The sequence below is a fragment of the Erythrolamprus reginae genome, chromosome 4 (assembly GCF_031021105.1).
Source record: "Erythrolamprus reginae isolate rEryReg1 chromosome 4, rEryReg1.hap1, whole genome shotgun sequence".
In the NCBI taxonomy this organism is placed as follows: domain Eukaryota; kingdom Metazoa; phylum Chordata; class Lepidosauria; order Squamata; family Dipsadidae; genus Erythrolamprus; species Erythrolamprus reginae.
In genome coordinates this window covers 52,157,386-52,179,170 of record NC_091953.1, presented here as the reverse complement: position 1 = coordinate 52,179,170, position 21,785 = coordinate 52,157,386, and the positions used below count along the sequence as shown (strand labels likewise).

The 21,785-nt window shown below is 41.7% G+C and overlaps 1 long non-coding RNA gene across 2 annotated transcripts in view; it reads left to right on the top strand.

The window, feature by feature from the left end:
• Window positions 1–21,785, top strand: part of LOC139166552 (uncharacterized) — a 205,472-nt gene that overhangs the window by 97,142 nt on the left and 86,545 nt on the right. The window contains exon 3 of one of the 2 annotated variants that reach the window (XR_011558976.1): window positions 13,777–13,872. The exons of the other annotated variant lie outside the window; for it this stretch is intronic. This is a non-coding gene — a long non-coding RNA (uncharacterized lncRNA). Of the gene's footprint in view, window positions 1–13,776; window positions 13,873–21,785 lie in introns of those variants that run through there. 2 annotated transcript variants of the gene reach the window in all.

Sequence of the window (21,785 nt, the reverse complement as noted above, 5' to 3'; positions counted from 1 at the left end):
GATACAAACCCGGTGTGTAAGATTTTTTTGCCTCTTCTTCCGAACTATTTTCACCTTACCAACCCAAGCAGCTGCTGCTGGGATGAATGTTTCCCCTTTTTTGAAGAAAGAAAAGGGAGGGGCTGCTTGGAGTAGGAAACATTTTGCAGAGAACAACGTGCTTGCAAAGGAACTGAAAGGGTGTCTTTTTAAGAAAGAAAAGGGAGGAGGGAGGGGCAGCTTGGGGGAGGAAAAATTTTGCAGAGAACAACGTGCTTGCAAAGGCACTAAAAGGGTGTCTTTTGAAGAAAGAAAAGGGAGGGGCACCCCCCTTGCCTTTCTTCCTTCCCACTCACCCTTTAGCCTAGCCTTGCTTCTTCCACCCGCCCCCTTTAGCTGCTCCTCCCTGCCCTCTGTTCGCCTCCCTTCTAAAGTTTGGGATTTTCCTGAAGGATTTGCACGCATTATTTGCTTTTACATTGATTCCTATGGGAAACATTGTTTCATCTTACGAACTTTTCACCTTACGAACCTCCTCCTGGAATCAATTAAGTTCGTATGATGAGGTACCACTGTTATTAAATTGTATAGTGATAGAGACACAACCCTTTGCGTAACTATTTGGTTAAATGTGGTAATGAACATCCCACCGATGAAATGCTACCTTTATAAACAATGATGTAGTTCTCCATTTATAAATAATAAGTGAGCTTTAGTTTTCATCCTGGTGGATCCTTAAACCACAAACTGGCTATTTATGAGTTCCACAGAAATATCATCTCAAGTATCTTCAATTGTTTTTGTAGAAGTACATCATCTTTTAATTTAAGTTTGCTGAATTCCTAAATGTATTGTTTTACATGCCCATAACTATACTTTGGGCAGAAAAAGGAAGATGTCTCGTTCCCTAGGTGAGAAATGTATACTTTTAGAGTTACAAAGTTCTGTTGAAATTGCTTTTTCCAAATTGGAAACATGAGCAGATGAGCAAATTCTATTTTATAAATAAACAAAAGATACTTACAAATGAAGGTAAGTACACAAGTCTCAGAATAATAGTAGTGGGTTGGGTTGTAAATTCTGTCGCTACCAGTTTGTGAGTGCCGGTTTGTATCACAAGTGTGATGGCAAAGACTCCCATCACAACAGGTTCACTGAACTGGACCGAACCGAGAGCAACCCACCACTGCTACAAAAGATGTTTAGGAAGTTAAATACATGCATTTTTCCTCATATCCATTTTATTTCAATATTCCATATTTCCATTAGCGTAACTACATATACTTTTGTGGCACCAGTATTGGGTTCCTATCTGGAGAGTGGGGGATGGTGTTCCGGTAGCGAAAATGGAGCTGCGCACACAGCCCCAGGTTACTTTATTGTATTTTATTGTTTTATTGTATTATTTATTTATTTATTGTAATAATAATAATAATAATAATAATAATAATAATAATAATGGCACATGTGCATGTGCACCTGAGCAAGATTTTGTTTCTATGCATGCTCAGGAAACAATATTGTGAGAAGACATGTGGTTGGGTGAGATTTTGGCAATTTTTGGCAATTTTTGGCAATTTTTCTGCTTCCGTGCATGCACGGAAGCAAAGAAACCACCAAAATCTTATGAGTGCGTGCATGCACAGAAGCAAAATTTTGCTCAGACATGCACACATGCTTGCAGGAGACCTGTAGTGTCATGTGAAGTACACCGGTAGCGGCAGGAACCATCAACCCTTCACTGTGTGACACTATTTTTTCTTTTTTTTGAAAAAAAAATTTAAAGTATTTATATTAAAAACAAAACATAAAAAACATTGAAAACATACAATGTAACATACAAAAAGAGAAAAAGAAGAAAGAAACACTTACAAAAAAGAAAAAAGAAAAAAAAAGAATCACTTAACTAATCAATTTGTACATATCCATTAAACACAACAGATAATTAATTAATTCAACGGCTAATATGAACAGTAATATAACAAAAAAAATAGTTTTGGACACGATTTTTTCTTTTCATTCTATTTTAGGTAGTATACATATAATTATAGCTTAGTTTCTATTCATTCTTTTGTAAAATTAATCTCTTTTCTAATACTTTTTCCTACAAATTTTTGTGTTTTCTTTTTTTGCCATCATTCTAATTTTAGTCTCTTTCTTTTATTTCTTCCCCTTTCTAAAAAAACGGTTCTTCTATTTTCCACACTTATTCACTTTTAATAATACCTGAAACGGTTTGATCCAGAACCTCTAATCACCCTTTATCTTCTTTGGGATACTTTAACTCATAATATCAGATGAATACTAACTTGTTGAATTTTTGTAAAAATTGAGTTTTAAGAGAGCCCATGGGGAGAGTTGGGATGAGTTGGGAGCCCCCACCCTAGTTTGTGTTTGGATGTTTATTGTTCCTAGTGGCCATAGCTTTTCCATATTTTTTTTTTATTGACAGATGTTCTTTTGTAATATTCTTGCACTATTTTAATCTTCTTACTATAAAAAGGAAACATAAGCTGATCTGAATCCCACTGGATTGAAATAGCATATAAGATGCCCTAAATCAATCAATCAATCATAAATTAACAGGCACTTCAAAATACATTGAAGATATCAGTTGTGCTGCTAGTTTTGGATGCCTAAAGAAAATTGGATCAAATCCATACTTTATTTAGTAACTACAAATAAATGTAAAAACTTACATGTAGCAACTTCGAGGCAGATGAAATAAAAATGGAACATAATAAAACATTAACTGGATTCCAAACATTGTACAATAATTTTAAACTATTCTGAAAATATAAATATATGTTTCATAATTGCTTAGTACAGATTGGTAGAATATTACTAAAAAGAATATTAGTTCCATATGAAAATTTGCCTTGCTACATAAAGGAGATGATGCTATGTTAATAGGCACCTCCAATGGGCCCATTTGTTGGAAGGAGAGAACAATTTTATTCAACAATTCCTTTACTTGTTAAAGATCCTAAAATCTTGTTGCCCTTACCTTTTGGTAGACTATGTTTTTTATCAATAGCAAAGCAGATGAAATACAGCATTATTCAAAAAGAATGAACTGGTTTCATGACACAATATTTTATTAAGGAAAAGTAATACAAAACTCCAGCCAAGTCACAAGTATTCTACTCACAATCAACTTTTATTTCCTGTCTTACAAGTATTTAGTGTGGCCACCACCTGCAGCATGAGCAATATCAATGCGATAAGAGAATTCCTCCTTGGCTTTTATCAGCATTTCATGATCCACTGATTTGATCACCATTGTTATTCAACATATAAGGTCATCGAAGTTAGTGGGTAGCAGTGAAACATAAACATGATATTTTACTTATTCCCACAAGACAAAAATCACACACAGTTAGGTCTGGGGATCTTTGCAGACCAAGCACAAAGAGCAATGTATCCCCCCCCCCCAATGTAGAATGCCTTTTCTTGAGGACTCACCATTCCAAGAGTAAACAAACAACTGATCATTGCTGGAGGAACAACACAACTACATCACCCCTGTGGCAGCCATTCAAAACTTAGATAAGTCCTCTTTCAAATGGTCATTGACTCATTACATGACGATGCTTGAGAACTGAAGCAAGGTGTTATGAAATCAGTTCATTCTTTTTGAATTACCCTGTATAATCAGCCTTTTTATACAATTGTTGCATTGTTTTTTTGTGTTGCTTGGTCCATGATTAGTAAGATAAAATTGTGAATTTTTATTTCATATATTTTTTGGTATGCCATTTTTATTTTTAATATTGTTGCACCCCTTAGTTCTTCTGAATTGGAACAGGTTATAAATATTATTAAATGGATAAATACATTTGTCTGACTAATATAAAATACTTATTCTATACTATGGGTAGGTGAAAGTTTGACTAGTATGTCAGTATTGCGTATCTAATGTCTGAACCTTGAATCTTGCAAGCCTTTACATACTCCATCTTTAGAATAAAGAAATGTATTAAATTTATCATCCCTAGTACTGCAAATAAATAGTTGTTATGGAACATGGTTCCCCCCCCCCCAAAAAAAAGTTACCATAAATGAGAGAGCCAAATTGATGACTGTCCTTAGAGTTAAATGCAAATTATAAATGTAATTATAACTGTCAAAGCTGTAGTTGCTTCACTGTCAGTCATGGTGATAGTGTGTCTTTGGCTCTTGAGGAGTTCTGCAATGCAAAATGTGGCATAGATCAACCAAGAATTATCTAGAGATTGCATTTGTCATTTCCTAACCTTATGGGATAGATGAATTTTAAGGTTCCATGTTTTATCATTACTTCTGCCATTTGAATTAGCAGATAATTAATAAAAGGTTACTGTAAAGTCTTATTTCCATTTTGAAGTAAAACAATTTATATCAATTTGGTTACCAATCTTTCCTTTCTCTCTTTGTAGAAAAAGACTATACAGATAGTTCTTGCTTAATGATCAATCACTTAGAGATCATTAAAAGTTATCATGGAACCCCTCCAAATCTACCTGCAAACTGACAGCTGTGCATTCTCCCACAATTACATGACTTCATTTCAGGTACCTGACAACTAGCCAACCTTTATGGCCATTTGCAGGATTCTGTCACCACAGCAGTGTTTTTCAACCAGGGGTCCATGGAACCCAAGGGTTCCACAAGGGCCAGCCAGGGGTTTCCCGACTGCAGCCGCCACCAAGCAGGAAGAGGAGTGGCAGTGGTGGCAACGTTGATGCCGATAGCAGCAGCAGTGTCTCTATAACCTCTCGGTGCAGCAGCGGAGCCAAACTGCGGGCTGCAGTGGCAGGAGGAGGAAGAGGAGGAGGTGGGAGCAGTTGCCTCTCCAGCCCTCCGACACGGAGCTTCCCAGTCCAGGGACGAGATGCACCAGGTGGCTCAAGGTTCTCTCCCGCTCCTCCTCACACCTTTTTCCCATGCCTGCATACAGGCCACTGCACTTGGCCAAGTGGCCAACTCATTATCTCCCTTTTCCCTGAGCAGGGTACTGTAAGAGAGTGCGCTCTACTATTCCCCTCGGGTTCAGTGCCTGAGAGGGCGGGAGGAGTGGAAGGTGTCCACTCTGGCTTTGCCTTCACTCCGACCCTCCCACCAGCCCCCACCAAAAAATGGGGAGGGAAAGCAGGTGGAATGGAGCAAATGGCCTCCACTTATTGCCCGCTCAGGCCCGGCAATCCTGGTGAGGGTACGCGGCGCAGCCTCTCTCTCTCTCTGCTACTCCACAGCCATGGATCCCCAAGCAGTAGCAGCACTTGCTGATTCTGCCTCCATCCTCTAAGGCTGCATTACCCTTACTATTAGTATTCCCATCATTCACATCACCGATCTACCACTTATGACTATGATTGTAACTAGTTGTATACTTATGATTTATATTGATTGTTTTTGATTGCTTATTTGACCTCTATGACAATCATTAAGTGTTGTACCTCATGATTCTTGACAAATGTATCTTTTTTTAAATGTACACTGAGAGCATATGCACCAAAGACAAATTCTTTGTGTGTCCAATCACACTTGGCCAGTAAAATAATTCTATTTCAACTTCAGGATGTACAGCTTAATGCAGTGTTTTTCAACCAGGATTCTGCCAGAAATCTGACAACACCAAAGGGTTCCCCTGAAGAAAAAAGGTTGAAAAATACTGCACACCAGTTTATGACCCCCCCCCTTTTTTTTTTTTTGCTGGTTGCTGAACTTTTCATCCAGTTTCTGGCAAGAAAATAACAATAGCAATAGCACTTATTAATGGTATATATTGCTTCACAATGCTTTACAGCTGTCTCTAAACAGTTTACAGAATTACCATATTGCCCCCAACAATCTGGGTCCCTAACCAGAGGTGGGTTCCTCCCGGTTTGGATCGTTTCTATAGAGCCAGTAGTAACATGGCAGCCTGGGTTGCTGGAACCAGCAGTGTTCTGCCATACTCCCGAGCCTGTTCTCTCGGCTCATCTTGGTTTTTTGTTTTTTAAATACTGTGCATGCGCAAAGGGTCATTTCTGGGAAGTGATGCACACGTGCAAAACATGCACTTTCATCGCTGAGTCAACCAGTGGGGAAGGTAAGTAGAACCACCTGTCCCTAATCTCAGAAGGATGGCTGAGTCAACCCTGAGCCAGTGAGAGTTGAGCTACCAAATTGCAGTCAGCTGGCAGTCAGCAGAAATAGCCTGCAGTACTGCATTGTAGCCACTGTGCCACCGTGCTCTTTATACCTAAAGGAATAAATTGATTTGTTTAGTTTGCTTAACAACCACCACAAAAAAAGTAATAAATTTGAGTCTGGTCACATGGGCACCTTGACTTTTTTTTTAATTTGTCAAACAAGTATAGGATTGTAGTTTGTATAAGCATAACATAAGTAGAAAATAATGGTAAAAGAAGACAATAGGATAGTAGGACAGGGATGGTAGGCATAATATAAAAAAAGGTAGACTGGCTGGGCTGGAGTGGATGCCAGTCCATGGAAGGCAATCAGGTGTGGGGGACTGCCAGGAAGGCCGCCAAGCATGGCAGAGCTACGAGGAAGGTAGTAGGCTGCTAGCTCCCTTCCCAACCACCTTGACATGCTTTCCTGCCTTCCATATGGCCTCTTAGCATCCCCTGCTGCCCTCTTGCTTATTAGTGCCCTCATGATGCCCCCCTTGCCTCTTAGCACCCTCCTAAGTCATCTCACCACCCCCGGGGGCGGTACTGCCCACTTTGGGAACCACTGATATTCAGTATTTACTGTCTGCATTTTTTTTTTTACTATTTGTGAAGTAGACCCAGAGACAGGGTTTTGAGCAATCGGTACTTTTATTCAGCTCAGAGAACAAGTGACAGCTCAGCAAGGTAAAGTGACAATTCAGCGAGTACCGACTGGCTCTGCCTGGAGAAACCGCTTCTTTTATACTTTTGCGGTTCCCGCCAAAGCTAGAGCCGGCCGCGTCTGAACCAATCAGGAGCGACTTCCTGCTTGGGCTCAGACAGCGCTGGAAAGAGGAACAAACTATTTACAGAGTTACAAGGTAGCCATTTCAGGATACAACACCCCTCCCCTCATAGTTGGAATCATCCATCAAGAAAGCCATGTGACGAAGTCGTCCAATCGGTGAGGCCTCCGAGGCTCTCGCGCTGACCTGCGCAGTTCAATTTCTCCTTCGCCACTGACTGTGGAGGATGGCTCGCCGCTGTTCTCCCGGTGCGGCGGGCTTGGCCTGGCAGGCCCAACGAAGGCTTCGGAGGACGAAGATGGCTCGGCGTCGCTGGATGGTTCCCCCTGGCCCGATAAGTCTCTTTGCGTGTTTCTTAGTTCGGGCAAAGTACTAAAGTCTGTTGAAGGGGGAGAGTCCATGTCAGCGGGTTGTGGCAATTGATTTTCAGCTCGTTTCCGAATGTGGTCTATGTGTCGTTTCCACAAACGACCATCCTCTAATTTAACAACATAAGTTTTTGGTGCGTTTTGCTTAACAATAATTCCCTTCATCCAGTTTACATTTCCATCAAAACATTTTACATATACATTTTGTCCCAAATACATTTCTCTTTCTGGTTTCATACACATTTGGTTATTATTAACACAGAACCTTGGATTTAACCTGTCTAATGGTGACCTCAACTTCCTTCCCATCAATAACTCTGCAGGGCTTACATGTGTGTGCGAGTTAGGGGTAATGTGCTGGGTTAGTAAGAATTGGTCCAAGTTTTGTTGCACATCCCCAGGGCCTGACCTGTGCAATGCCTCCTTTGCCACCCGTACGTAACGTTCTGCCAACCCATTAGCCCAGGGCGAGTAAGGCGAGATGAGGGCATGCCTGACGCCTAGGCCATCTAGGAATAATTCGAATTGCCTGGCTGTTAGCTGTGGCCCATTGTCAGACACTAAGAGATCGGGGCAACCATGGGATGCAAACAGTCTGCTCAATACCTTGATAGTGGCACTTGTGGTTATGTTGTTCATTGCTATTATTTCCAACCATTTGGAGAAGGCATCAACCACTATTAAAAAATACTGAGACCCAACTGGGCCAGCAAAATCAATGTGGATCCTAGACCAAGGACCAGCAGGCTGTTCCCACTCAGCCGGAGTTGTTTTGGGGGGACTGGGCCTTGACTCTTGGCACGGGTCACACTTTGAAACCCAACTTTCAATATCAGCATCTAGCCCTGGCCACCATAAATGCCCCCTTGCTAGGCTCTTCATCCTGACAATCCCAGGATGGCCCACGTGTAACATTTTGAGTACCTTTTCCCTTAGGCGTTTGGGGATGATCACTCTATCCCCCCACAGCAAACAACCTTTTACATATGACAATTCAAGCCTTTTGTTTTTAAAATCACACAATTCAGGTTTAACAATATCATTTTGCCATCCCTTTAGAACACAGTTCACCACTTGTTTAAGGATTTGATCTTGCTGCGTGTGTGCAGCTACCTCTTTTGCTGTGGTTAGTGGGTTTTCCTCGAGTTCTATCATTAGCACATCTGTGGAAGGAACAGGGTCTTCCACTAAGTCTGCTATGGGGCATCTGCTGAGGCCGTCTGCATGATTGATTTCCTTCCCCCCCTTGTGGGTGAGCTCATACTGATACCCTGAGAGGAAAAGAGCCCATCTGATTAGTCTTGGAGACATGAAAGGTGGAGTGGGCTTGTTGGGGGCTAGCAGGCCTAGTAAGGGTTTGTGGTCAGTGACTAGCTCAAAGCTTCTTCCAAAAATGTAATTGTGAAACTTCTTCACCCCTGCCACTAATGCTAGAGCCTCCTTGTCTAACTGGCTATAATTCCTCTCTGTGCTGGTCATGGTTCTTGAAAAAAATGCTATTGGGGCCTCTGTCTTATTAGGTAGAACGTGAGCTAAGACTCCTCCTATGCCGTACGGCGAAGCGTCGCAGGTGAGCCTAATGGGTAGTGAAGCACTATATTGGACTACTACACTTTTCGAAGTTAATAAATTTTTTATTTGAGAAAAAGCTTCACGTTCAGTTTTCCCCCATGTCCAGCGGGCTTCCTTCTGGAGTAAACGATGGAGAGGCTCTGCTACTGTTGCCTTCTGCTTTAAAAAAACGGAATAAAAATTAAGGAGGCCCAAAAATGCCTGCAACTCATTCTTATCTCGTGGCTCTGGGGCTTCTCTAATTGCTCTCAGCTTCTCTGTTGTGGGGTGGATACCTTCTTTATCTATTTTATACCCAAGGAATTCAATACTGTTAGTTCCCCAGACACATTTATCAGGCTTGATTCGTAACCCTTTGTCCTGTAGTCTCTTAAGTACTTCCCTTATTCTTTTGTTCACTTGTTCCTGGTTTTCCCCTGCAATTAAGATGTCATCAAAATATGGAATTGCCCCATTTACCCCTGACAATAGGCGTTCCATGATGCTCTGGAATATTCCTGGGGCTATGCTTACCCCAAACTGTAACCTCGTGCATTTGAAAGCCCCCCTGTGCGTTACAATCGTTTGAGCGTTTGCTGTTTGTTCATCGACCGGAAGTTGCTGGTAAGCCTGCGCCAGGTCGATCTTTGCGAACCTTTTTCCCTCCCCCAGGGAGTGTAAGAGTTGTTGTACAACCGGGATGGGGTAGGGGTGGTGTTGGAGTGCCTTATTCAGGGTTGATTTGTAATCAGCGCAAACTCTTAAGGAGCCATCTGGCTTCAGGGGTGTCACTATGGGAGTTTCCCATGGCCCCTGTTCTACAGGGACCAAAATACCTTGACTAATGAGTTTGTCCAGCTGTATGTCTAGCTTGGGGAGAAGCGGAAGGGGGACCCTGCGAGGTTTCAGTCTAACCGGTGGGACCTTGGGGTCAATAGAGAAAGATATAGGAGGTCCCTTATACAATCCCAAGGTGGGGCTGAACACTTCAGGGAACTCTTTCACAAAGTTAGGCATATTATCACAGTTTACATTACACACACCCGAAATTTCGATCCCCAACGGTTCCATCCACGCTAGACCCAGCAGGGAGTGTTTGGCCCCCGTCACAATAAGCATGGGAAGGGTACATTTAACATTCTTAAATGCAATAGGTACATTTGCTGTTCCCAGGACCGAGATTACCCCCCCTTGGAAGTCTCTGATCACCAAAGAGGTTTGAGTTAGGTCAGCCTTAGACACATTAGGCATATATAGCTTAAATTTTTCCCAGGGCATGATGGTATATCTCGAGCCCGTATCCAGCTCCATTGAGCAAGGCTGGTTATTTAGTAACAATGAGATAACAATTTTAGCCCCCTTTTTGGTTGCCGTGTTATTCACGGAAAATTGAGAGTTACCTCTAGTGTAGTCGCGGTTAGCGGTTGAGTAGTTCCTTTGACCCGAGTTGTGGAACGGTCTCCTTTCTCGCGATTGGGGGGGGTGGTTTTGAGGTCGCTGGTATTGTTGTGTGGCAAAAGTTTCTTCTGGTGCCGTTGCCCTGCATGCGATGGCGATGTGGCCTCTCCGGTTGCAACGGCGGCAAGTAGCGTCTCGGAAGGGGCATCGATGGCGCTGGTGATTTCCCCGGCAGCCCGCGCAGGGGGCTGGGTGAGTAGCTCTAGGGTGTCTCGGCTGGTCTTGCAGGAGGAGGCAGTTGTCCCCGTTGCTAGTTGGCTGGCTGAGGTCGTCTGTTCCCACGGCGCTGGGAGACTCGGCGTCGATTTTGGCAATGATTTCTCGCCTTCCGTGCTCTTTTAATTCTCTTGCCGCTGCGTCGGCTGCTTCCGCGGTCTGCGCTAATTTAATTACGGTTTGTAGAGTCGGCTCTTCTTCGGTGAGGAGTTTATTTCTCACTGTGTTGCTCTTCATGCCGAAAACCAAGGCGTCGGTGAGGCGAGCTTCCGGGTCTTTAAACTTGCATTGAGCAAGTACCGTTCGAAGCCGCGTTGTAAATTGGCTGATCGACTCGGTTTCTCTCTGAGCCATCATGTGGAATTGATGCCGGTAAACCATGGCTGGTCTGGTTGGTTTGAAATGGCTCGCTAGTTTCTGTTGAAGTACGTCCCACGCTGTGGTTCTTGCTTGTTCTGGTTCGGTGAGAGTTTGGGCAAGTCTACGGATCTCTGCGCCGCAGTAGTTGAGAAAAATAGCCCGTCTGCGATCGGCTCCGGCGTCCTGCATTCCCGCCGCCTCGAGGAAGATCTCGAAGGTGGCCATGTACTCGTCCCATGTCATTTTCTCGGGATCGAAGAGTTCCGGAGCCTGGCCGATCTGGATTTTGTCCATGTTGCACGCGAAGTTTCTTCCGTTCGTTCGTCGCCAGTGAAGTAGACCCAGAGACAGGGTTTTGAGCAATCGGTACTTTTATTCAGCTCAGAGAACAAGTGACAGCTCAGCAAGGTAAAGTGACAATTCAGCGAGTACCGACTGGCTCTGCCTGGAGAAACCGCTTCTTTTATACTTTTGCGGTTCCCGCCAAAGCTAGAGCCGGCCGCGTCTGAACCAATCAGGAGCGACTTCCTGCTTGGGCTCAGACAGCGCTGGAAAGAGGAACAAACTATTTACAGAGTTACAAGGTAGCCATTTCAGGATACAACAATTTGTTTACAGTCAATTTACCATGTCAAGCATGACAATGTGCAAGAACAAATATATGTTTGTAAAAAGAAACTAACAGAATCAGACCACTGCAAGAAGTATCTGCAATTACCCATTTCTTTGTTCACAAAGATAGTTTGTGGCCACAGGCTTTCATACAGGCTATGATTCCTGTGTTAAATAGAGAACTTAAAACTACTAAATGTGTCTTTGGTTCTTAATAATCATGATACTGGATATTGGAAGGAAAAGTTTTCAATGTCATATAATGAGAATTCATTCCTTAATCCATATTATCAAAATACAAGCCAGAGTTGTACAGTCCTACCATTTTCAATTTCATTGCTATTGATTGTAACATAGATTTCCCAGCAATAGTTAAATATTTATTCGCCTTGTACATCAATGATAGTACATGAATAAAATATGATTATTCCTATAATTGATAGGTGGTAACAATAATTTATTTAGCACCATTGTGGTATATGGCAAATTTCATAATTATGTAACGCAAAAGACATATTCTTGCCAGGGAGTTTGGAAAGTAATTGAAATAAAAGTTGAGTGAAGGAAAGCAAAATATCTGTATAAAAAGCATGTTCAGCAAGGTTGTATTATTAGATTTGATAGTTGATCAAACTTGCTCATTTTCTCTGAATCTGCTCAGGTTACTTTTTTTTATTTTAGTCCTTTGCAATCCATTGATTCTTGGTAAATTATAATCAATAATTGACAAGAAAACTCCCAAAGAAAGACAATCAGTTTTAAAATCAAATTGCACACATACACATTAAAATATGTTTTACCCGCTGTATAGAGCGCTGGTGAGACCACATATGGAATACTGTGCTCTCACCTACAAAAAGATATTGACAAAATTGAATGGGTCCAAAGACGGGCTGCAAGAATGGTGGAAGGTCTTAAGCATAAAACGTATCAGGAAAGACTTAATGAACTCAATCTGTATAGTCTGGAGGACAGAAGGAAAAGGGGGGACATGATCGAAACATTTAAATATATTAAAGGGTTAAATAAGGTCCAGGAGGGAAGTGTTTTTAATAGGAAAGTGAACATAAGAACAAGGGGACACAATCTGAAGTTAGTTGGGGGAAAGATCAAAAGCTACATGAGAAAATATTATTTTACTGAAAGAGTAGTAGATCCTTGGAACAAACTTCCAGCAGACGTGGTTGGTAAATCCACAGTAACTGAATTTAAACATGTCTGGGATAAACATATATCCATCCTAAGATAAAATACAGAAAGTAGTATAAGGGCAGACTAGATGGATCATGAGGTCTTTTTCTGCCATCAGTCTTCTATGTTTCTATGTTTCTACCAAGAGCATTCAAATTATATTAAAAAAGCCTAGATGCATCCAAAAGTTAAAATTCCTCATAGAACATAGAGGTCTTCTAGTCCAGCCCCCCTGCTTAAACAGGAGATTCTGTAACACTCTGGATGAATGGCTGTCTAGTCGCTTCTTGAATACCTCCAATGATGGTGCACTCACACCTTCCAGAAGTAAGCCATTTCATTGATTAATTGTTCTCACTGTCAGGAAATTTCTCCTTAATTCTAGGATCTCTCTTTAATGATTTTCCACCTGAATAGTTCTGTTTTAATATTTTTTCTAAAACCTAATTCACAAGTACATTAGCTCCTCGTTAGGAGAGAAATCCAGCCAAAGTTCAAATGAATAGATTTTTGTGGCTGGTTACATTTTAATGAACAGGTAATGCATCTATCTGTGAAATTGGATTAAAGTTTTAGAGCAATTTGTGCCATTGGAGACTTAAATTGACAGGATAATAGGTTCATAGTGCACAATAGTTTATATGCACAGAAAACATTTTCATGTTGTTGATATTGACCACTGAGATTTAATATGTAACAATTTAATCTTTATTGTGAATAATCAGATGTAGGTAGACAGATCTTGATTTATTTAACTTTATATGATTATATATGGTATATTAGGTTTAGGTGATGTCCAGGTTCTTGTACTCAGTGCAGAAAGAGATGTACAGTATATAATCTATATTCTATAGAATTCAATACCATATACAATCTACCTTTTATTAAGGTTGCAGAAAAATCCACAGATACTATATTATATCACATACCCAATGGGGGAATCAGGTAAAACTTGCTACATACAGCAATGCAATATATAATTTCTATATCTCATTTTGAAAGCTTAAGGCAAGATAACATATACCATCCTAATACAATTTGCATTTGGGGGAGGTTTTAAAAAATAATGGCTATATTTTCTTATATATTTTGTAGACACTGCCAAATATCATGGAGGATCTGAAAAGAGGATCTGAAAAAAAGACAAGTTCGGAACTTTCCATGTGATTATAATGGATTCTTGAAATGATTATATACCGTATTTTTCGCTCCATAAGACGCAGTTTTTTTCCTCCCAAAGTAGGATGAAAAATCAGCCACGTCTTATGGAGCGAAGATGCAGGCAGGGAGGGGGGGGAGGCGCTGGAGCAGAGGGGGGGGCGGCGATATACTCATCTGGAGACCGCCGCCTCTGTCGCCGCCTCTCCTCTTCCCAACCCCGAAGAGAGCCGCGCTTTTCAGCCTCCGGAAGTGCTGGGCCGGGGGACGCCTCCACCCCGCAGGTTTAGGAGGCGGAGCTGCACCGGAGGAGCGTTGGCGGTTCCGAGCCTTTGGGAGGTCTCAGCCAGTCGCTCGCAGCCGGCCGCCGCCTGTGCGATTCCCGAGCCTTTGGGAAGGCTATGGGAATCGCTTCAGGAGGCGGGGAGGTCTCAGCCAGTCGCTCGCAGCCGGCCGCCGCCTGTGCAAAGTTTGGCTGCGAACTCGGCTGGCTAGCTGCTGCCTGGCCCCCTCCCTCCCGGAGGAGGGTCTCCCTTCGCACCACCAGCGGCGCTCCCCCCGCCAGCCAGCCAAGCCCCGCGCCCGCCGGAGCCGGCTCTTTGCTCTCCCCCCGCCGCCCGCCGTGTTTGCAGGAGGTGGGGAGGGTCGGGCGGCCCGCCAAGGCCAGGAGGGACGCCGCTGCCCCCCTTCCCTCTCTCCGCCCGCCGCTGCACCTCCTGCTGAGCCCCCTCGGCCCCGCGCAGCGCCTGTCAGAGGAAGCTGCCCTGTCCCGGCCAGGATCCGGGGGCGAGGTCGTCGGGGTTTGAGGGGCCCTAAACCGCCCACAGCAGAAAAACAGAAAAAATAAGGGAGAAAGAAAGAGAGAGAAAGGAAGAGGAGAGATAGAAAGGGGGAGAGAGAAAGAGGGAGAGATATAGAAGGAGAGAGAGAAAGAGAGAGATACAAAGAGAGTGAGTGAGAGAAGGAGAGATAAGAGAGAGAAAGAAAGAGGGACAGAGAGAAAGAAAGAGAGGGACAGAGAGAAAGAAAGAGGGACAGAGAGAAAGAAAGAGAGGAACAGAGAGAAAGAAAGAGGGACAGAGAGAAAGAAAGAGAGGGACAGAGAGAAAGAAAGAGAGGGACAGAGAGAAAGAAAGAGGGACAGAGAGAAAGAAAGAGAGGGACAGAGAAAGGGAGAGGGACAGAGAGAAAGAAAGAGGGACAGAGAGAAAGAAAGAAAGAGAGGGACAGAGAAAGGGAGAGAGAGAAAGAGAAAGAAAGGTAGAGAGAAAGAGAGAGATAGAAAGAAAGAGAGAGGGGGGCTTGTTTGTATATTTTCCCAATTCCCCTAGGGCAGTGTTATTGTAATAAATATTTTAGCCTACTTTTTGGCTCAAAATATTTTTTTTTCAATTTTCCTCCTCTAAAAACTAGGTGCGTCTTATCAGCAGGTGCGTCTTATAGAGCGAAAAATACGGTACTAGTGATTATAATGGACTCTTGAAATTAGAATGAAAAAGCCATTGTTCCTTTAAGTATTTTTTCGGGGGTGGGGTGTTATATTTCACGAAAAAAGAAAATGTCTGCAAATCATGTTCTTTGGGTGAAAGGGTGGTGATTGTTCTTATATCTGTAAATGACATCTGTAAATGACATTAAAAAGCCTTGTGGCGCAGTGGTTAGATTAGATTTATTGGATTTATATGCCGCCCCTCTCCGCAAACTCGGGTTAGAGTGCAGTACTGCAGGATACTTCGGCCGACTGCTGGCTGCCTGCAGTTTGGCAGTTCAAATTTCACCAGATTCAAGGTTGACTCAGCCTTCGATTCTTCTGACGTGGGTAACATTATACTATGGCAAAAAAAGCCAAATGCAATTTTCAGTAGCACAAATAAAAATGCTTTTTAAATCAGAAGGAAACATAAATTTTGCTTTATTCTGAATTAGCCTTGTCTTATTCTGAATTCAATTCTTCCACCACATTTTAATTTCCATGATATTATGTATTGGGCTTTCAGAACTTAAGAAGTACTGTAGATGGCTTCTACTTTGAAAAATGAAGGAGTTAGATGATAAATGCTGGATATATTATTTCATTGATCCTCCCCCCCACACACATGTATATTTTATCTATCCATTAAGGAGCTCAAGTCAAAGCACTATATATGATGTCAGTCCTAGTTTTTTTCTTCTTCACCGAACACTCTTGCAAATGAAGTTTAGCCTACAGTAACTGGCCAAATTGTAAGAAGAAAACCATGTTAAACTATCTCAGAGGAAATCAGGAGTCTGCTAGCACCTTTTCAGAATAAGCCCTGCCAGGTTGCTTCTAATAGCTTGCCAGATGTCTTTCATAGACAATTTAATGCAAGTTCAACATTCTCTACAGGATGTTGGGTTGGGTATTAGGTGGATAATCAGCATATTACAAAATATGAAGCATAAGATGTCAGAATCTTCATAATTTCCAACAATGCTTCTGGGTCCCACATATCTCAATACACATATACAGTGATGGGCTAAAGCCAGTTTACACTGGTTCAGACAAACCAGATGTTAAGATTCTGCTTAGTTCATCAAACTGACACATCCTACCATTGACTGGCCCCACTCCAAGACCTATCCAACCCCCCACATTCTTCCAACACCCCCCACACCACCCCCTGCCCCCCTGGGTTTGTCATTCAGAGGGGGAGAAGATGCAGGGATCTGACTGGGAGTCACACTGATCAGTTGGGAGGCTGTGAAAGTGAATGAACCTGCAGCGCCTTCAGCTGCCACTTACATGCAGCCCAAAAGAAGACTGTGACCACCAATTTTTAAAAAAGGTTCAGACCTTTCAACTTCATGAGATCTTGTTTCCCCTGAGAAGTTGGAAGGTCTGATCGAACTTTTTTTAAACTGGAAGTGACATGGATGTCTTTTGTTGTCCTGTACACAGGATAATAGAGCTGGAAGGCAGGTTAGTCAGGGAATGGGATATGGTGGAAATTAGGATTTTGCATTATCATTGGTCTGGGATGGAGCGGAAGTGAGAATTTTGCATGATTATTGTTCAAAACTCAGAAACAACCAGTAAAAGAGGAACGTAAAAATCCCTATCTGTAGATCAGTGTTTTTCAGTCTTGGCAAGTTTAAGATGGGCAAACTTCGTGTTGACTTAGAAATTCTGGAATTAAACTCCATGCATCTTAAAATTGCCAAAATTGAGAAGCATGACTCTACACTACAACTTAGATTTTCCATTCCTGTTTTATTTAAAGTTTGGTACAATTAAATATATCAGTTGTGGATACATCAGTTTGGTACTGAAGAATCAAAACCAGCTCTGATTTTCCCACATAAATTATTGCTTAATTAAACAATACTTTCCCTTTCTCCCCACCCCCACATGATCACATTGTCCAATAATGAAATGTTCTTTTGTTTTGAGAACAATCTATCTCCTTCTCAAGCACCTGCCGTGTTGACCTTAATAGTTGCCAGGCTCTCATAGTCCGTGCGCACATTCTCAGCATTCTGCTTTCCCCTTCCCTCCCCCAATTCATTGGCTAGTTGAAAAGTGTTAAGGTTTGAAAGAAGTAAAGTGGTTCAATCTTGATACCAATCTAATCTTATCTTTTGAAGAAAAAAACTTTATATCTCTGTGCATAATAATCAATTTTGTTATATCATTTATTTTAAGGCAAGATTTTTCTATTTAGACTTCAACATCCCATGAAACAAGATATACAAATTAGATTCACAAGGGACACAAGCATTATATTGCTAACGTCTGATTGATAATGGAAAAGTCAAGGAAATACCCATATCCATTATTAGACGATAGATAGACTGTTAATGCAGAATATACTATGAGAAAGTCTAGACTAGAAGAAATTAAAATTAGAAACACCCACATTCTCAATTGTACTAATGTTATTTTAATGGCTATTGAGTAGAAAGATTTAAAGCTTGTTAAACCTGAAAGAAGAATGCAACAATCTAATATGCTGCTCCGTATTAAAAAGAAAAGAAACAGCAACTAAAATTATGTCAACAGGTAATGTTAATCCAATCGAAATAGGTGGTGTTGAAGTAGAAGTTGCAATCTTCCTGGAATCAAAAATTTACAGAAATGGTGATAATAGCTGTAAAAATAGATGTTCACAGCTTGAGAAAAAGACTATGACAGATCTGTATGAAATATTAAAATGCATACTCATCACAGTGACAACAAAAGTATGTATGTCAAGACTGTAGTTTTCTCAGTTATAATATATGGCTAGACCATCAGACAGGCTAAATGAAAAAAGAAAATGAATTGTGCTGCAGATTAAATTTTTTGAGAATAATCCCAACCACAACAAATATTTCAATACTAGATGAAATAAAGTTCTACTTGACATTAGAAGCACTGTTAAGGAAACCAAAGTTTATATATTTTGCATGGGTGACAAAAAAGCAATATTTTTTTGTAAAATATCTTGTTGTAATAATAGTTTTTTGATAGAATTTTTGAAACATGCAAGCAGACTAAGTACAGTGGTACCTCTACTTAAGAATGCCTCTACTTAAGAACATTTCTAAATAAGAACTGGGTATTCAAGATTTTTTTGCCTCTACTTAAGAACCATTTCCTATTTAAGAACCCGAGCCGGGAAAAATCTCCCTGGAAATTTGAGAGTGGCACGAAGGTCCAGCCAGTTTCCTGCCATTCCCCCTTTAATCTCAGCCATCTGGGCTGCCAGAGGAGCCTTTTGGTGGTGCTCAAGGAGGCTTTGGCAGTCCAGGGAAAACGAAGCATTTTCCTTTCTCTGGTTGCTTGGACAGGGAATAAACCTCTGCCACACCCAGAGAAAAGAAACGCTCCATTTTCTCTGGGCAGTCAAGGGGTGGGGGGATTGATACAGCGGTGGCATTTGCCACCACTGCCTGCCATCACCACCATTTGCTGTCCCTGGGAAATGCTGGAGCCTTCGCTTCCAAGCAGCTAATCAGAGGTTGGATTGGCCTCCCGGATCAGCTGTTCAAGACAGTGGCAAAAGGCTCCTGCAAATGGGAGTGAATGGCAGAGTCGAATGGCAGCGGTGAATGGTGGGTGCAATGGAGCAGAGCCCTGATGAGCCATGTGTTGGGTCTGCAATAATGTGTTGAAGCTGACCAAAGTGTTTGCTCTTTCTTGCAAGGACACTAGCCAGATGAATACCAAATGGATGCTGGGAGGCAGAGGCAGACTTTTTCCCCTCTCCTCTAAAGCTAATGTGTGTCTTATGGTCCAGTGCATCTTATAGTCAGGGGTGGGCTATTGCCCAGATGGGAGGGAACATAGTGGGATAGCGAAAATGGAGCTCCACCCCACAGCACCCAATTTGCTCTGAAAGATGTTGAAAGAAAATGCAGGGCATCCTGCATAAGCCACGCCTACAGTGTAGTAGTAAATTTTTTGTTAGCCCTTCTTATAGTGCAAAAAATATGGTAAATAGCCTCAAGCAAACCTTTGTGCCCTTATACATTTTTAGACTTTTTTTTTCTTTGAAAGGACAAATGATATTTCTGTTAGCATTTAATCCAGCAAATTAAGTGAAAAACTTAAATGCATTCTCAGAAAAATCCAAGGTAAAATTCTTTTATAATCCTATTATTTTCACTAGTACCCCCATCACCCATAGTCTCCACTAGTTACAAACATAATGGAAATGTAAAGGGAAAATATAGAATGTAAATTCCAATAGCAGATAATGGGGTCATGTAAGGCACATGTTTCCAACATATATTTATTTAATGAGTGGTGGTATTCAAGTGAATGTATTATTTATGCTGTTATACAAACAGAAATAAAAGTTGTTATTGTGTTTCATTAATAAAGGTCCTTATTGAAATACCTTAAATTTAATTATAAGTACAAATTAATTTACTGCTGAATAGTCTATTGTTTGTCCAAGAATATTCTTGGGTGTATTAGGGTAACAAATATCTACAAGAGTTTACATAGTTTTTTTTAATCATGCTTGGGATCATGAAGTTCAATGCCTTTATTGTCATTGTACATTATGTATACAACAAAATTGGTTTAGCCTCTACTGGTGCAGTCCATACAAGAATACAAGGTATTTGCACCGGAGGCGGAATAAGAACACGGACACCAAGAGCTGGATTTAAAATGGGCTACTTTATTAAAGTTAAATGAACTTTAAATGATTATCGTCAAATAACCAGGACCTGCAGAAGCCATTAAAATTTTTGGGGTGGAAATAATTCACAAATAACTTTCCTGGGCAACTATGGGCGTAGCTCCTTGCTGAACAAGGTGAAGGTACCATGCCTTCACCTGGATCCTGGCCATGCCCAGGCGTATTGGAGGGCTCACCATCCCATCCCCTTCCGGTTATTGGGATAGGTGAGTCCCAAGGGCAGCCCCTCTCCAATCACCCAGGCCGGTGAGGACACCATGAGCTCCTGGTGAGAGGCTGCCCATCATCTTTAAAGATGCCCAAAGGAGAACACGCAGTTGTTACCGCCGCCCAATTTCTGCCCATAACCTGCCAACCCCAGTGACCAAAGGGAAGCCAATTATCAAATTGTGACTAAATGCACTACACCCCCTAACCAGACCATCCTCACTCTCCAGTGTGGAATAGGTGAAAAAATGGTCACCACTAAAATGCTGAGACTGCAAAAAATTCCTATTTGGCCCCCGTGGGTAACCCCTTCAAGGCACATTGCCAGATAGGGAGAGCGGGTGGGTGTCTGCTTCTTCAGGAGCCGGGGGTGAAGGAAGGGTGCCTGAATTACAGCCCTATTTATAGGGCACGACCGACACGCCCCCCGGCACCAATATGCTGCGCAGAACACGCAAAGCCCAGCAACAGTGATCTCGCAGTCCCCTGCGAGATCGCGGCCGCCAATTGGCAGATTACTGGGCCGCGTTCATCCTGGCCCCGGCGCAATTCTCTGCTGGCTGTTAAGGCAGCCAGCTGTGCTTTATTTCCAATTCATTTTAGAAGCACATATGAAAACTTCAAACTACAAATGCAGCAGCTGAATAAGCTACAAAGTAATTAGTTAACAAGAAAATGAGAAATATATTCTTTTTCCATAGTCATTGTGCATTTCCCCAATATACAGTATATTGAGGGCACCAGTTTGATATACTTTGTGTTGGGGGGGTGTTACATATACATGTATCTGTACATGTATCTCTATATTTAAATAGTTGTATTTCATCTAGAAAATATTTTTTAAAGGAAGCTAATTGAAAACTGATATTATTATAAAACAAGTTAGATTTTGCCTGTGTTTATCTGAGCACATCTGTATATATGTGTTGTGTTTGTCCATGCATACTCTTTATTTTCTCTTTTTAAAAACCTAGCAGCTTATCTTTTCCAATCTCATCGATATTTCAGATAGATATAAAAAAAATTAGTGTAGCAAATATTAAATCTTCTAAAGGCTCACACTAAATTAAGTAAAGCACTGCTTACGTGCAGTTAGGACTACAGTCTGAAGGAAGAAATTTCCTCCACACAATAGAGATTAAATATACTGTGTGCATACTGTATTCTTTTACTCAGTCCTCAGCATTCTGAATAGGAGCTCTGCTAGTTTTTATCTTGAGCCGCTTTTTTGATGATTTTCATGCCTGCTTTTACCTACCCAAGTGGCAGTGACACCAGCGTTCACCGAAGCCTTATTACCCTTAAAAGAGCAATTTGGTTGGTTGCACGGCTATTAGGATCAGACAGTGAGGCTTAAAGCTGTCAATACAACTGCTTCTCATCTGTGCTTTATCCTTTCTCTCTCTGTGTCTTTTACCCTCCACAATCATGACATCTTTTCTCGTTTCTACTGGACATTGGCATTAATGTTTTTATCATTCTCAATCACACTCACGGTGAAAGCTGAGGAATCTATTTTTGCCGAAGCCAAAGTGAGAAGCAAAAAATTCTTTTACAGCTCTTCTGGAAGCAGCAGTGCTGTCTGCA